Source organism: Syngnathus floridae, chromosome 15, assembly GCF_059516105.1.
Source record: "Syngnathus floridae isolate MCC-2025c chromosome 15, RoL_Sflo_1.0, whole genome shotgun sequence".
Taxonomy (NCBI): domain Eukaryota; kingdom Metazoa; phylum Chordata; class Actinopteri; order Syngnathiformes; family Syngnathidae; genus Syngnathus; species Syngnathus floridae.
This window is the reverse complement of record NC_142427.1, coordinates 11,249,868-11,266,322: the sequence shown is the minus strand read 5'-3', so window position 1 is coordinate 11,266,322 and position 16,455 is coordinate 11,249,868. Positions and strand designations below refer to the sequence as shown.

Below are 16,455 nucleotides of genomic sequence, written 5' to 3'. Positions count from 1 at the left end.
GCTGAGTGTCTTTTTTTAAGCCATACTTTATATACACAGTCAACTCTCGATCTTTTGTGAACTGTCATGCTGCCACCGCTCTCATCACAAACTGCTTCGACGGCATTTTGGAAAAAAAAAATCAACTGTATAGTTACAAAGCACCAGACATGTGAGAAAAGACACCGCAAAGGCCTGCATTTGAAGATAGTGTACATGACGAACGCAACAGCCTTTCAAATCCTCTGCTGGTTTGTATGCAAAACATTCAAGTCTAACATTTTCCAAGGAGCAAAATAAACGCTGGGGAGCTGTGAGGCCGATTCGCCTCTAAAGACAAAAAGTGGACCGGGGAAGAGCGATGGGAGGAGAGGAAGCCGACAGCCTGGAAATAAATGACTCGACTTCAAAACACCTCACATCTCGCGTCTCCCCGCAGACTCTCCACCAACAAAACAAGCAAGCAGTGGAACAAAAACACTGTCGACGCTGTTCATTAACAGCTCGCCGATGCTTTTACGGCCCCCTCCTCTTCAAAGCGGTGGCGAGGAGAGAGAAAATAAGCCTTTTATCAGGGGAGGGGGATGACATCCATTAGTTACAATTTGGGGTAACAAGCTAGCCGGTGTTGCAAATCCTTCTACCAAGACAGACCTTACAGTATAATGAAATGCTGACTCAAGACAGGAGGGCCAATTAGTGCAACGCTCAAGTCACCAACAAGCCCACCAAAATGGCAACTATTTCAAATCAATGCAACTTTGAAGTAAGCAGAGAATAACGAGAATGTTGGGAGGGTGTAGAGTATTTATTCAACTGTGGGGGTGAGCTTGTTATTTGTTCATTTGCAGGAAAATATTATTGGTTGTCCAAATGGGTTCAGCTTTTTCACGTTTGAAGGGTCTTATTACAATTACAGTCCCAAGCTTTTGTTTCCTGATGGGAAAAGGGAGAAAAGAAAACATCTACTGCCAATATTTGGGAAAATGTGACAGGTAAGGTGTGCTGCAAGACATCCCTACTGATGATACATGTTGCAGGTGGGGGAGCCTTTTCCAGATGGTTAGAGACACAGGTGGCCAAAAAATTAGGGACGGGCCGAGCCGCACGGGCGCACTTGGGAAGAACGACAGCAACATCGTCTTCGCCTCTCTTCACTTCATCGGCACAAGGTGACCTCGGAAAAATTGACAGCATCGAGCAGATGCTGGCGAGCGGGGAATTTGCTGGGTGCAGTTGTCAAGGTTACGATAATGTTAACAAGTGAGGCTATTAAAAGGAATGCAGGGAGTTGAAGACATTTTGTGCTTTTAGCTCCATTTATTTCATGTGTATATATATTTTTTTTTGTGCAACCATTCTGCATCTATTGTTGACATGTGAACGGATTAAATGATCTTAAAGCAAGGTCACTTAAAAAAATAACTTTCAAGCATTTGAGTCATTTCCACTTGGGTTTCAAAAGGATTGATGCATGCAGTAAATCTTGAGCAAATTGTTCTGATTTCCTCTTGAGCCTTTTTTGGCTTTCTCCTAATTCAGTGCTTACGATGTGAGTAAATATTTCTTTCAAATTCTGCTGTGCTCACCAACCTGAAGGTTATTTTAAGTGTTGCTACTTTTTTTTTTTTAAATCTTGTTAGCTGTGTGAGACTTTTAAGATACCATCATCTCCTAATCGTCCTTTTAAGAAGCTTATCTGGAGCTTAAAATCTGATCTTGTGTCATTCCATTTTTGATGGGTAAATAATTACAACCACTTATCATCATCAAAGAAGTAACTTGCACGCAAATCATCACATCGACCGATGTGTTATTCCTGCTTTTCGGCAAATTAAAATATTTCAGGTGCATAGATATTTTTGATATATTTTCTGGTATTGACAGACAGGCAGCGGTGATGTGGTTTTGGCTAATTGGCTGTTTTGCAAAAAAAAAATGAGGATGAAAGATGGCATTCACTGAAAAGAAAAGAGATCTTGCCGTATTGTTTCCAAAATAGAGCCTTAAGCTGCATGTTTGCTGCGTAGACAACATAGATTCCCTGTCAGGGATCATCCCGGCTCACATCTATACTGCTTACCGTGTATTTGTTTGCACGGGATGGATAACGCTCGCCTCTAATAGCCAAACTCTCCCGCAACAAACAGCAAATCACTTTTAAAATCACATTTTTGCAACCAGTGCCTATTTACTCTAGTGGCTATATATGACGATTCTAATAGGTGGTATTTGTTTGAATGATTTGATATGAAGGCTTGTATCTTTTCCGTGGATTTTGAAGGATAATCCGGCATTGAACTCGTGGATGCATTCTGAACCCGAGAAGGCTGTCAAGTTGTCAGGTAACGGCAATGGAAATAAGTTGATGCGATGTGCGAGCGAGGGAAAATCACAGCAAACCGCTGAATAAATTGCCGAGTTCCACTTTTAGAGCATTTACATGTTGAAGTGTTTACGTTTGGCCACACAGTCAGTCAGTTTGTCATCTGAAAAGAACTTGGGGAAGACTTTTGGGAGGCGAATTTCAAGCAGAGAAAAAAATTAATAAATACATTTACATTTTAAGATCTACTCTCATCTATTTTCAAAAATGCCAATACTTAAAGGTCAGATGCTCACTCCCGGAAAGTACAGCTGTCTGATTGCACATTTTCAAAAATTATATATATGGTGGTGAGGCCTTTCTAGGACATTTTATTCAAAGTTGCAGATGCACACTTATAAAAAGAGGTTTGCATATTTGTTCCAGCCCTTAAAGGTAAATAATTAACGAAAAGGACAGTGTGTGAATGAAGGCTTAAGAAATAGCGGAACACTCTAAAAGCAGCACTTATCTTCTATTTCATTACGAGATCAAAAATTCAGAAAGTCAAGCTTCGAAGGTAGTACTTGTACTGTAAAATAGCACCTGTGAGCAAAAAGGCTTCACGTAGTATACACATTACCTGTAATTGTTGATATGTCATTTATTTTTGCAGATGCACTTTATCAAGAAAATACGCAGCCAACACTCAAACCTTTGTCATTCTTTGTTATAAGTAATTTAATAGTCTGCCATTCTCAAGAACTTTGCCTTGTTCAAAAGCTTTTGTTCCTGCTCAGACATTTCAAAATCAATGCTAAGTAATATAAGTTGGACTGCTATAGATTTGTATTGTGATGTGGCATTCATTTAAAGCCTTTTTTCCCCCCTTGCACTTCAAATTTACATATTGGCTGTCTTCCTATTGACGTTTCATTCGGTAAGGGGGAAAAAAAAAAAAACTCCTCACAATCAGACAATAATGAATAGAGCAATTTGGCCATGATGATTAAGTGCTGTGTTCCATTCCCTTTGTGCGTGATTCATCTGACAATTGTGTTCCATTTACGAGAGAGAGACGGGATGTATAATTATGGCAGGATTCACATAAGGAGAGGGGGAGGCGTGTCTATAATGATGACAAGACAGGGGAGCTTTGACAGGAGTTCATTATTTACTGGTTTCTCCAAAACAAACTGATAAATTAAAAGTTGTCTGCTATTAAATCCCAATTTTGGTTTATACTGATACTTTCTATGATTGCAAGATGGTACGGACTGCCGACCATTGTGTAACTTCCAGTGCGCCCACAGAATGACGTGCTCCTCGGTGATACTTGAAGATATCCACAGATGCTTTATTGAAAACGTGATCAAAGATGAAAGAGAACAGGAGAGATGAAAAGAAAGGTTTTTGCATGGGATAAGTGGGGCTTGTTGCCATGCCACCCAGTGAAATATAATATCGATTCAGCCGTACTAGGCACGGTTCATTACGTCGATCAAAAGCAATGAAAATATCATTAAGTGCCATCATTGTCACTTTTGGATTGAAGAGCTTGTCAAGGTTGTTCGCTACGACCCGCAAGTAAGGATTGACGGATGTTTATTTATGGTGTGCCTGCTCGGTCCGATTAGGCCGGGAGGATGAATAATGGGAAGTACGGCCGCGGAATGACCGATAGACCAAATATCTGGCCGTCAAATTTAACTCTGTTCCATATTTGCTGCAAAAGGTGAAACAAAAATCTTTGAGGAGTGATTAGAATGCAGCATCCAGATGAAGTTGGTCATTCATCAAACCCCTGGCGGGGACTCATCAAACTAATCGTTTATAAAACTGCCTCTCGTCAGCGTCTTGGCGATACACGTTAAAAGGCGACATTTTATTGAAAACCTTTCAAAGTGACACTGAGTAAAAACGTCAGAATCCGTCGGCCAGGCAGAGCATTGATAAGACGCCTCACAAAAACCACCCATTCCACGGGATAATGACTTTGACGGCGAGCCAAGTCATTGAGGAGCTTTTATTTTCATTTTGCTGGCTGAATGATTTTTTGAAATGAGACAGAGAAGTAGTAAGTCACCCCGCTTTCATTTTAACCAGTCAATTCCATTTGTCTCCATAGACTTTGGTTGTGCCGCGATAAGCACGAACATTGTGTTTGGGGTGTAGATGAAACAAGGCAGAATGGGCAAATTAACGAAAAATAAATGGACAGAATGACCAAATGAAGTTGATGATGAACTACGCTAATTACGAGGTGTTCCAAATTCAAATTCTGTGCGTGCTCTTGTCGCATTATGAATGGAGCTCAACTTTGTAGGCGCATTAACATTCACTAGCAGTCTTCAACTTTGTTGGCTCTCCAGGCTCATGTCCAGATGAGACACTGTGATGCTTCCCATGCGTACTGATTATTAATACTACATTTTCCTCAATGCTTTCATAAGTTATTTTTTTCTTGTTCTTTAAAGTTCAATGCAATCACCCATCTTTCACTTTAACTCCGGTGGGCATAGAAATGTATTAAAAATGCATCTGGAATGATCATTCTTATCGCCTCGATGGGGAATTTGCATATATATTAGATTATCGTTGGATTATCAACACGGCATGCATAATATATGAGTAAAGAGAGGGCTGTAAATTGCGTGACAGTAGGCAACAGACTGGTGAAATTAAGAGGACAGTTAAAAATATATGATACAGTATAGACCCATTCTGAAGGTACAATAATTCTATTTGCCATCCAGTTCATAAGAAAACCAATATAAACTATAAATGTGTGTTTGGGGTCTTTCCTTGGTGCTTCACAAATGAGAACTGAAGGGGATGGCAAGTTTAGAGGGGAAATAAAAAAAAATCTCCAGAGGCTGTGAGCGAAAAAGATAAAGACAGCATTAAAACATCAAAACCTGATGTTCCAGGACCTCCTAATCCTCCAAGATTATGACTCAGTGTTAATTCACAAGGTCACCCCAAGTTGAACTGTGAATTAGCTGAGAAGTCAGCTCCTTTATTTGAACCTGGCGCTGACGTGTACAAACTGAAGCAGCCTGAAATGTTCTCAAAGTTCTTCTGCAAAGAAACTCGACAAAATATTCCAAACGCTGGCGGAGCTAGAAGGGGAGCCGCGGGGGCACCGGAACCCCCCAGGTGCCAGGCCAGATAATTGACTTTTAGGGTTTTTTTTTTAAACGTAGTACTAGAACAAATGAAATCTCTTTTGGCATTTATGTAGGTCATTTGTTTGAACTGAACAAGGGGAAGTGGACGAGAAAAAAAATGAGTCCACATCCCAAAGACTGCAATATGTAGTACCCAGAAGCGAGAGCCTTTTGCCATCTATTTCTATTTTCTCCTCCTCTACAAGCTAGCTTCATTGAGACAGTGTGACAGCGCGTCAGCAAGCATCAAATCCTCCCTGCGCTCGTGTGCAGTGTCCACAACACAGACGGATCCCCTCGCCCGCAATCTGTCAGCCGTGACGGAAGGACATCAAACAGCACAGCCAGCGGACGCCACGTTTGCCCCTCGCCTGGTCCGCACGCACTGCTGGCGCTTTCACCTTTCGTCAGCATTGGCTCCCTTGTCTTTGTATTGGTGCACATGTGCTGCTGTGACACCCGTGCTCTGGTGTCTGTTACATGCAGGCTAAGAGCGCATACGTGACAGGCGCCATTGTGCGCTATTGTATGAAAAGCCTCAAATGTCAGAAGGACTGCGGCTCTCTGGCAATGAGTCAAGGACCCACTGGGGATGAAACATCATACGCCATGTTATCGCTTTCAAAACCTGCATGAATAGATGAGGCTCACGTTGATTTTGATAGCAGTGGAGTAAAAAACGCCCTTTGTGGGATATAATGTGTCATGCTTATTAATTGTATCATGGTCAAGATGCAGCTCTTGTACGTTTGTGTACAGTCATTGTACTTTCTCGTATGGTGTCCTAGGTCATTTATATCTCCTCTTCAATTATGGGGAGTATTAGGTATCCATTAGGGGCTGAGGCGGTATTAGATTGAGGCTTTTACATACTCTCTCGCTGTCCAACAAAAAGCATGTATTATCGTTAATTTTGTTGTGCGTTTTGCTACTGCTGTTGCATGCAAGGATTGTTTCAATCCGTCTTCCTCAGCAGACGTATTTAGACTGTAGTTTGTGCAGGACAAAAAGGATCAAAATTAGCTATGTCACCATTGAATATTTTTTAGAATTGATTTTTCTTTCGATCATTCCATTGAATAATCGGATCCCTGTTCGATTAAAGCAGATGTCTCATTTTGATTCAACACAAAACACTTTCATAAAGGACTAGACAGTTTTTTGGCTTAAAAACAATAGCTCTAAACTTGATTATTGAAATACGAGGTGATTCATTTGTTAATTTTGACCCCATCAAAATACTTCAACATCTAAAACGCTATAGGTAAGTCATCCTGTGTCTGCTAAATGTGTAAGTTTCCGCTCGAAGGCATGATGGACAAAGTGCGCTGGTAATTAGTCCATTAAAAGCTCAAGTTGCCGCGCTCTAAATGATGGACTCGTCCCATCGTTTATCAAAGTGTCCAGCTGCCGCACGAGCATATTTTAACCCCATTCGCCTTTGCTTGGTGAACCTCCTCAAATGGAGCCAATTAGAAATGAATATGCTCTTGATGTACAATGACCTCACGCTATTTGTTTCATTTTGACACAGAGGGTTGTAAATGCCTCATCACCTTAAACTAAACGCGGTAAATCTACTTTAGGATGACTTTAAATATATTCTGATGGAACGTGCTGTTTCCAATGGAAACTGTGAATGCTTGTTTGTATTGTTTCAATTAAATACCTCGCTCAAAAACTAGCTGGCTTTCGTGAATTCTAAAATCACAAATGTTACATTTGCTTGGTCATCAGAATGACGAACAACATTGTGTTCGGATTACCGTTTTATAGCACCTAAAGGCCGTGTGAGTTTATGTAATGTGCTCAATCGAAAACAATGTTATTGGCCACAATGTCAGCCTGAGCAGGCTGAAGCTTTTCCATCATGCTCCGGCTGACCCGCTGTCACATGAAGAGGTATCTATCCAAGCATAAGGGCCTTGTTATTTTCCCGGCAGGCACCTCATTAGAGTCCCTGTGACCTTTTCGCAATTGAACAGACCATCACTCGCCTGAGCTTTGAATACAGATAACCAATCGACTGCCGTTTTTGTTTTTTGTATTTTTTCTGCCACTAAATGGCAGCTTGTTTGTTTTTTTATTCTATACTGCCAAACCTTAAGCCTAATATATGAAATGCCTGAACGATCTAACGAGTAAAATGATTTTCATTTCAAGAAATCCATCACTCATGATGTCATTCTTTAGAAACCACCTTTGTATTGTTGTAACAACAAAATTGTTCTACTGCCAAACAAGAATGGCCGAATTATCTCATGCTCTGCTCATCATGTCCTGTGCTTGTCCTTGGTAGCTATTTAGCATCTCATTAGCAAAAAAAAAATGCAGTCTCTTCAAAAGAGCAATAGCACCAATGCAGATGACCTTCACCCAAAACAAATTTGCCCACGGCTATGGCTGATTTTATCCATATTTGTTTTTCTCCGCTCCATCCACTCAACTTAAATTATTTGGTTACTCAAAGTTTGCTACCATCCATGGTCCATCACCTTCACAGTTTGCGGAAAGTCCTTTTTTCCCCACAATTCAAATACACAAACAGCAATGGTTATTGACCAACCAAGTAGGCCATGACATTCTGCTGAGCGTTCAGAGTGATGCTCTTTCCATATTTTGTCAACACAGTAAAGGTGAACATTTTGGAGCCGGGCCCACCTAAGCACCGCTCAGGGTGGAGACAGGTCCATTTATCCAATGGTTTATTTTCAATTTCATGCTTTTCTGCTTCCATCAGAGAGCGTCAGCGAGTGACACGTCTCCGGCACTAACTACCGCAGAGTCGACGGGATTCGTCGACTAAATCCCAAGTGCCATTCACACGTCATAAACACATTCAGCATCTTGAAAAGTGACAAGGTGAAAGTCTAGGTAAAGAAAACACATCGTAATGATGTGGTATTCTTTAAAAGTCTCGAGATTATTTTTGGATGAGTTGCTAGTGTAAGGCGCTCATTTAAATGCAAACAAGCTGATTCATTGCTTTCTTTTGGCTGATATATGCACAGTTTGGGGAGCACAACTAAGTTATTCGCCTCCCCTCGGGACATAAACAGACTTCAAAAGGAAACCCTGATCAGCTCGACCACTTCCATGAGAATTCAAAGGAAACAAGGCAAAAAATGCAAAAGACAGCAAAGAAACAATACATTAAGGCTTAAAATATCTTCTATGCTGCAAAAAAAAAAAAAAAAGCACTTGGAATGACCCCTGGAATCACCTCTCAGTGGATTTGAAAGAGTCTTGTTTGGACAATAAAAGCCAATATGGAAGCACACAATTAAGAGTTAAGCACCATAATTATGTTTTCTGTCCGTGGCCTGACTTCGCACTGCACGGTGCTCAGAGCTACTCGCACTTTGGAGGCTCGGGATGGAAATTGGCCTTGACCCCAGGCCAAACATTATGATTATTAGCCCGACAAATTTTATGAGGAAGGCAACTCCACCCCCTCTTCTAATTCAACCTCAATTAAACTTTCCTCGTCTCCGGATACCCCGAGGCGAGCGTCTACAGTTCATTACGCCTCATCCTCATTTCCATGTGTGGACACTTTTTATTTCTTGCACTTGAATGTTTCAAGTTCAACCTTTAACCTTATTGTCATGTTTCACATTAAATTGTGTATAGAAAAACAACAACAGCACTTGAAATAGTTTCTGTGAAGAATTCGTAATCCAATTGTCAAAAAGGCTTTCATTTCATTTAAAAAATATATATATAGTATATTCATAAATGTTCGTATTAAACTGGCAAGTGACAAAACCAGAGATCATTTTTATTAAATTAAATTGTCTCATAACTTACATTTAAAATCAAGCAATTAGTAAAGAAATTAAGTTGATTTTAAAACCAAGTCGTAACTCAGTTACTTTTTAAAGCAGGTTGTCATGTTACAAATAACAATACTTAAATTAGTGCACAATAAAAAAATTATTAATAATCCAGTACAAGCATAGTTCCGCCTTTTTGCTTGTTTAAAGGTGCTCTAAGCTTCCCTATCAGTCATACAAGTTTGCTTACGTGGTAATTAGAGCAATTTTTTACCGTAGGGTGTTATGGCACCGTAAACCTTGAAAATAGCGTCTGGAAGCAAAATCATTAAAAGCTCATTTGCATTCTCTTCAACCAGCACAAACACGACAATAAATTGGTCAACAACGGAGCTGGTTTTTGCATGATTTGACCACTTTTAATGTTTTTACATGCACCATGTAGCAACAAATAACCGACCCAGCATGCTCTAATTAATAACACAAGGCCAGTGTGTGTGTGTGAGCTCCATATTAGTTGTCCATATTGTCTTCTTGCATTTTCTTCTTTTATACTTGGGGTTCTCCTTCTACAGTAGATGCTTACGTAAGCAGATATTTTCTGTCTTAACGTGATCCTAAACTATATTTAGCTGTCTTTCAACCGTGTATATTTGGTCAAGAAAATTCAGTGTAGGTGTGACAAAGCTTGCCAATAAATTTCATACCACTGAGAGCCTGTTTAGGCTCTTGTCATGTGGAAAATGTTTTTTGCCTTGGCCATATTTATTTCGCTGTTATCATCGACTTGGGTGTTATTTGAAGATGATTGAGGTTTAATTGCCAACAGAGTCATTAAAGTGGAACCATTTATATTATTTGAACAGAAACTTGCTTATTAATTAATATTGCACAAACAGCACATTCACTGCCATGGCATAGAAGATTTTTTTCTAGCGAGTGAAATGCCGCCTCAAATCGTATTATAAGCAGACAACCTAATTTGCAAGAAATTTCAAAACAGGAGAGTGAAAGATGGAGTTATTTGAGTCCTTACCGATGTGAGAATGCCTTCCATGACGGCAAGCCTCGTTTTTGTAGTGATCAAAATGCCACAAGCAGGCAACTGATTTGCAAACTCTTTAGTCAGCCTTTGTTTTTGAAAAAGTCAAAACGCACACTCATGGATCATTCCAATCAGCACCATGACAATATTGGATGCATCTCTTTGCTCTCTCTGAAAGAAAACAATCTCGGCAACTTTTTGAGCAATCACACAAAAGTGATGGAGAGCTCTCTTGGTGAAGGTAATAATAAAGTTAACCTAATAAGCAAGCAAGCAATAAAAGTTCCCAACAAATGAAATCACTTTCGGTTGTGACATCTGAGGAGCGCCAGCAATGAAGTTGGAGAGATCAAAATATTGATGCTGCACAACGACCCACATGCAATAAAACAGCACCCATGGGATGTCGCCTTTACATTTATTCATGGCTGAGGCCACAGATACACAAACATACAGAGTGTGTTAAGCCGACTAATAAAATAGTGTATCGATGTCACGGGCTGGGGGCTTGGCACATTCAAATTGTCTTTTACTGTAGGTTATTGACTAACTATAGTTATTGTTACAAAGACACAAAAATAAAAACTTTGTAAAGTTTCCCAAAGTGAATCATGTTTCTTGTGTCTGTGGCATTTTAGGACCTTTGAAATGGTGTCTTGAAGGATTAAGGGTCATTTTTAAGGACGATAAAGGTGTTCATTTCGGAAAATCTGCTTGTATAGGGGAAATTTACAAAGGTTAAAGAATTTCTGGATCTACTTCAAAATTGATTGCAACTTTTGCTCTACCATATCGACCAAAATGTATTTTGCATGACTAGACAACATTTATGAAAGACCAAAAAAAATTCTGATCTTCCTAGTGGTTAATTGGTCAAAAATAATAATTATTTTTTTATTGGGTGCAAACAAGGCCTTGGGAGGTCATTTTGGTGTCCAGATTCTTCTTCGTGTTGTCTTAAAATAAGACTGGAAAGGAATGGAGAGATATTTTTCTTGCTTATGGTTAAACTCATTAGTGTGACTGTCCAGCCGTGGCAGATCCGTGGCAGCTGCATCCATCTGAGCACACGCCACTTGTGTTAGAATGCAGTCTGCTAATGGCTGAACTCGCCATGACTGAGTGATTAGCCTCCGAACGGGATTGCACTGTTCACCTTTTCCCGCATTATAGACTCCGCCCCCAGCCTCCTATCACATCTTTCTTACATAAACCGTAAAACAGTAAGTATTCCTTCCCCAGGCCTCAAAGTTATGAGGTGAGATGTTTTTGAATGGGCCCTTCAATTTTATTGCTGATCCATACCATCAGCCATCAGAAGTTCTAAGAAGTCACCCAAAAAAAAGACCTCATTGCGCTTACCAAGGGTGCTAATCTGAGATTCTAGACTCAATCTTTGTTTCTTCTTTCTTTAACTAACCCTCAAAGTTTGAAAAGTGGAACAATGAAGATAAATACAAGTCCAAAAGTAGGACTTACAGCATGTCTTGGAGAGAACTCGTTTCCCTGTGGGACCTCTTACTGTAGTTCGGCATGACATTGTTTGGGCAAGAAATGAAGACACAGACGCATATAAATTAATTAACAATGTTGTGAAAATGTGAAGCCACCAGCAGCCATCTTACATTGCCATTCCCTACCTTGAATATATTGATTTGTCGGCAGTGTTTTATTTTCTCTCTCTCTCTCCAGTGCCGATTGAGACTTACCTTTTTTTTTTTTCCTTTACCCCATGACACACATTGCACCAATTGGGTGAAAAAGAAAAAGCGTTATTGTATAACGTGACCCCTGTAGCGTAAATCCAAGTCGGGACACTTCACTTAGACTCAATTGCTTCAAGACACGATTCCTCAAGAACCAATTCCACACAAGTGACAACACTTTAAACGATCAAATTAATTGATTATTATGCTCTAGTTGTTACACTTCATCAAAGCGCTATATATATGTCTACATTAATCGAAATTTATCCGTGACAGCAGCACACTGTGTTTCTTACTATGACCCCCTGAACCCTCCACTTTTTCAATCCCAATAAGAAAGGCGCAGATGTCCTTCTCATGAACTAAAGCGGTCAAAACAACCACGGTAGAGGTTGCGGACCCAAGGCAGGCAGAACCCTTATTGTGGAGCAAATGGCCCACAGAGATGTAAACATTACATGGAAGAATGGCCTACTGATCGAGCTAAGAGATTGCAAAGGGAAGGTCAATGCTTTGTCCGGCAGCCTATCCGGGTGTGTGTGTGTGTTTGATCGGGACGGGGGGGCAAGTGTGAGCCGAGTGAAGCCGCGAGGGCTCCATAGAAGAAAATTGAAACACCCGTTTTTCCAAAAGGACTTAAAAGCGACGGTCACAAAGGATAAGCTTGATCTTTTCACTGGCGCATAGATTCTATTAAGCGTGCATAGTCACACACTCGGGCCGCAGGTGCTGCTTGTGAGATGCACATTTGGAATCACATAAGGTGAATGCGCCATTAAAGCTTTTCAGGCAGCATGTGTCATTTCGCAACTTAATCCGCCTGAAAATAAACATTACTTTCGCAAAAACAAGGTTAGAAATTTCATTTGATTTCCTTTTCCGGATTGTGCCTTTAGATATTACATTGTAAACAACTGCAGCCAAGACATTTTCTGAATATCAATTGAGAAAGCTGTTTGATTAACTCTCAGCAATGGCATTGCAATTACGCCTTCACACACTGCCTCCCTTTTGCATGTTTATTTAATTCAGGTGATAAGACTTCCTTATGAAGACACCCTTAATTGGCAGCCGGGATCCAATCAACTCCAAATTTACTCGGGGAATAATAGCAGCTCACTCATTTGGGAGTTACTTTGTCACACCGGTTTGAAAAATAGAGGGAATAACAGGATCGAGCCGATGTAGCGGCTATATGTTGCTTTCCATCCCTCAAAGACGATCAATAATTCATCTGGCGTGCACCACAACATGTACAATGTCATGTATTGAAGTTGCAAGCGATGTCTGTTGTCTGCTTGAGCGTCAGGGTATTCGCCATATGTACACGTTGATGTGTTCATGACGAGCATTTCACATGACGTGTATTCCTCTCAAGCCTCCAGTTGGAGAGATTGATAAATCGATCATATTTAAATGGCAAGCCAATGGGGGAATATGTCATTTACTTTAAGGTGAATATAAAGTTCAAAAAGTATACTACTGAACTTTGTTTTTAATTAGTTTTGGTCTTTAGTTACAAATTTCCTGCTTGTGTCTTGCTTGAAAGGACTATTAGTCACTCCTTGTCTAATATCTGTCAGTTTCTTGAGCACATTGGCTTTTAAAATCCTCTTCAATTTTAGGACATCATTGTTCCTAATGGCTCCAGCCACATACTGTAAATGCATTTGAAAAAGCAGGATGAGGGCAGCCGAAGTAATGCTTTCCATGATATTGACATTTCAGTGCAAGGGTGGGGGAAGAAAAAAAAAGGCCACGCGTCATAATTGAATGAAAAGTCTCCAGTCAGCGTATTTAGTAGACGCATCATTTTCCTCCTGATGGATCTTTGCAATAAATCTGTCTGAGGAGCAAATAGTGTGAAACCGGCCCTAAACAAACAACTCTCCTCAAATTTGAGTGAACATAGCAGATATGTATTTAGCTAGAAAAATGAAGCGCAGACATCATTGATCACGTTTAATCTGTTCAATAATGTTGGCTGAGAAGTTAAGCCAGTCATAAATATCCCTACATTGGTGCAAGGGAGGACACTTTATACACACACTATTCAATAGTGGAGTGCTCATAAGCTCAATCATAAGAATAATGGCGAAGACCAGCGACAATAACAATGCGGATATTTCCATCACAATTAATCAACTTTATTATTTGGGCAAGCATATATCAGACCAAGTCAAACTGAAAGGACAAATCAATGTTTAACATAAACAGAGCTGTTCCTTGTTTGTATAAAGCTTTCGCTGCACTTTTAGGGAGACTCGCAACTTGAATGTTTTATTTGCCAACCACACATACGCACGCACACATGCGTGTTTCAATTTTGCTTCTATGTTTGGTTGCCAAGCTACCCAACGCATGTTTACCAGAATTGAAAACTCTCACTTAAGTCAAACACGCTGAAGTTGACTAAAATTGTATTCATTTAAGACTTAATGATGTGACAATTACTGCAAACAGGTTGACCTGGCAATGGAAGAAACTTTTTACCAGACAACAAATTAACAACAATTCCCCAGGTAATAATATAAGAGAAATCCAAATATGGCCAAGAATCAATTTCAAGGATTCACTCGGCTAAGAGCAGCTGCATAAACAGTAACCAATGGTCATTGTGTAACAAACCTAGGCATGCTTCCAATTTCATTGCCAATGACAGATCGTGATTTCTCCTCAGCCACACGGTTAAACGTCATGTGTTTGGCACCCACAAGAGTTTGTTCAACAGCCATTTCATTCCAAATGGGATGTAGACTTAAGCTTGCTATTCATGCATTATGCACCCAACCAGACTTTTGTTCCGTTTTTACAAGTGCACAAGAAATGTTTTCAAGGGAACAAATTGTGCAATATTGACTTTTTAAAGGTTTGTATACAAAGAATCAGGGCTATCAAGTGTGAAATTAAACAACCGAGTAAATCTTTTTTTTTGGTCTTTTTGTTTTACAGAGTGTAGTGGTACGACCCGCTGCCTCCATGAGTAAAAAAATTTTGGGCACATTCTGTGCTCTGTAGTAGATACTTGCTAGCTCCGCCCAAGTCACCATGGCAACAAAATCCATACTGCCAATTGGCTCTGCAGTATGGAGTGCCTCGTCGTTCAGTTGGAGAAGACGGGAGCTCATTTCAGCAAGAATTTCCTTGGGGTATTTGGATGAAAGCCTGTCACAGATGTGTTAATAAGACACCTAGGAATTGTTTTAAATTGGGGGAAACAAAAAATGTCCTCTTTGAGTGTCATTCAATTGACATGCATCTGACATGGCTCATTGTTTTAAGGCGACCTTAAGTGTCATCATGGTGCTTAAGAACACACGCATACAGCTGGCCATACATATTAAAGAGCCATCATGTTTTTTTTTCATGTGCATCAAAGGACACACGCATGTACGCATGAGCGTGCGACAACACACACACGCACGCAAACATACATCTAAGCCACACCGAATCAAATTCTGCATAGTGGAAGCACAGCCACGTTGGCTGAGGAGAGGCAGCAACAAATAGCTGCGAAGGCAGAAGAGTGCCCCCTGCTGTCACAGCAAGACTCCACCTGTTCATGCTCACCTCTCTTAATCAGAGGGAGATATAGTATAACAGATGCTTAAGTCATAAAACTGCAAAGAGAAGGTCAAGGGGGCAGAAGGACTACGAACGAGGTAAGTAGCAGCCAATCAAAACAGCATTGAAAGAAGCAGGAGGAAAAAAATGCCACATAATATAATGAAGCATGTTCTCCCGCAATTAAATCATTCTCCATCCATCCGTTGTTCTCATTAGGCTTGCGAGCGAGTTGGAGACTATCCCAGCTGACTTCGCAGGAGCCGCCGTGCACGGCAGTTTGTGAAATCTGTCAACCCTCCCATAAGTAAAGAACATCCAAGCAGTCGGATTACATCCGGATTGTTTGTTTAAACCTATAATGACCATTGCGACTATGGAACATCAGCGTAAGAGCATGTCGGGACTAAATAGCCCAAGACGAAAGTGAGATAAAGGAGAAACCATTCTAGCCGTGACTACATGGGAGAAATGAGAGCAAATGATTACCAGGGTTGATCATATGTACGCAAGGCTTTTAGTGGCTTGCAAAGAAATTAGCCATAACAAGTTAATGAGGTAGTTAAATGTCAATGTGTGTTTTCTATTAGTCACATTGGCTTTAAAAAGGCCCTAATAATTTGCATGATGGTCGTTTTCTGACCAAAACAAATAAATATTGTATACATTGTATAAATATATTCTATAAATATACAAATTGAATTAAATAAAATGGGTGGCGAATGTACGGCCGGCTCACCACACAATTCTAAAAACAAATAAAGGTCAGGATTGGTATGTAGATTATTGCATTACATTTTTTTTTATGATTTTATTACAGGCCTCTGAGGACTGTATACGAACTGGAATAGGCCTTGTTATGAAAAAGCTTATGATCAATTAACAATTCATTAGAACAAGTACAAATGTT

The 16,455-nt window shown here is 40.2% G+C and overlaps 1 protein-coding gene across 2 annotated transcripts in view; it reads right to left on the bottom strand.

Annotated features, from left to right (window-relative positions):
• The window catches only part of gabrb2b (gamma-aminobutyric acid type A receptor subunit beta2b), a 197,919-nt gene that overhangs the window by 137,417 nt on the left and 44,047 nt on the right, over positions 1–16,455 (bottom strand). The gene's annotated exons all lie outside the window — the stretch shown is intronic.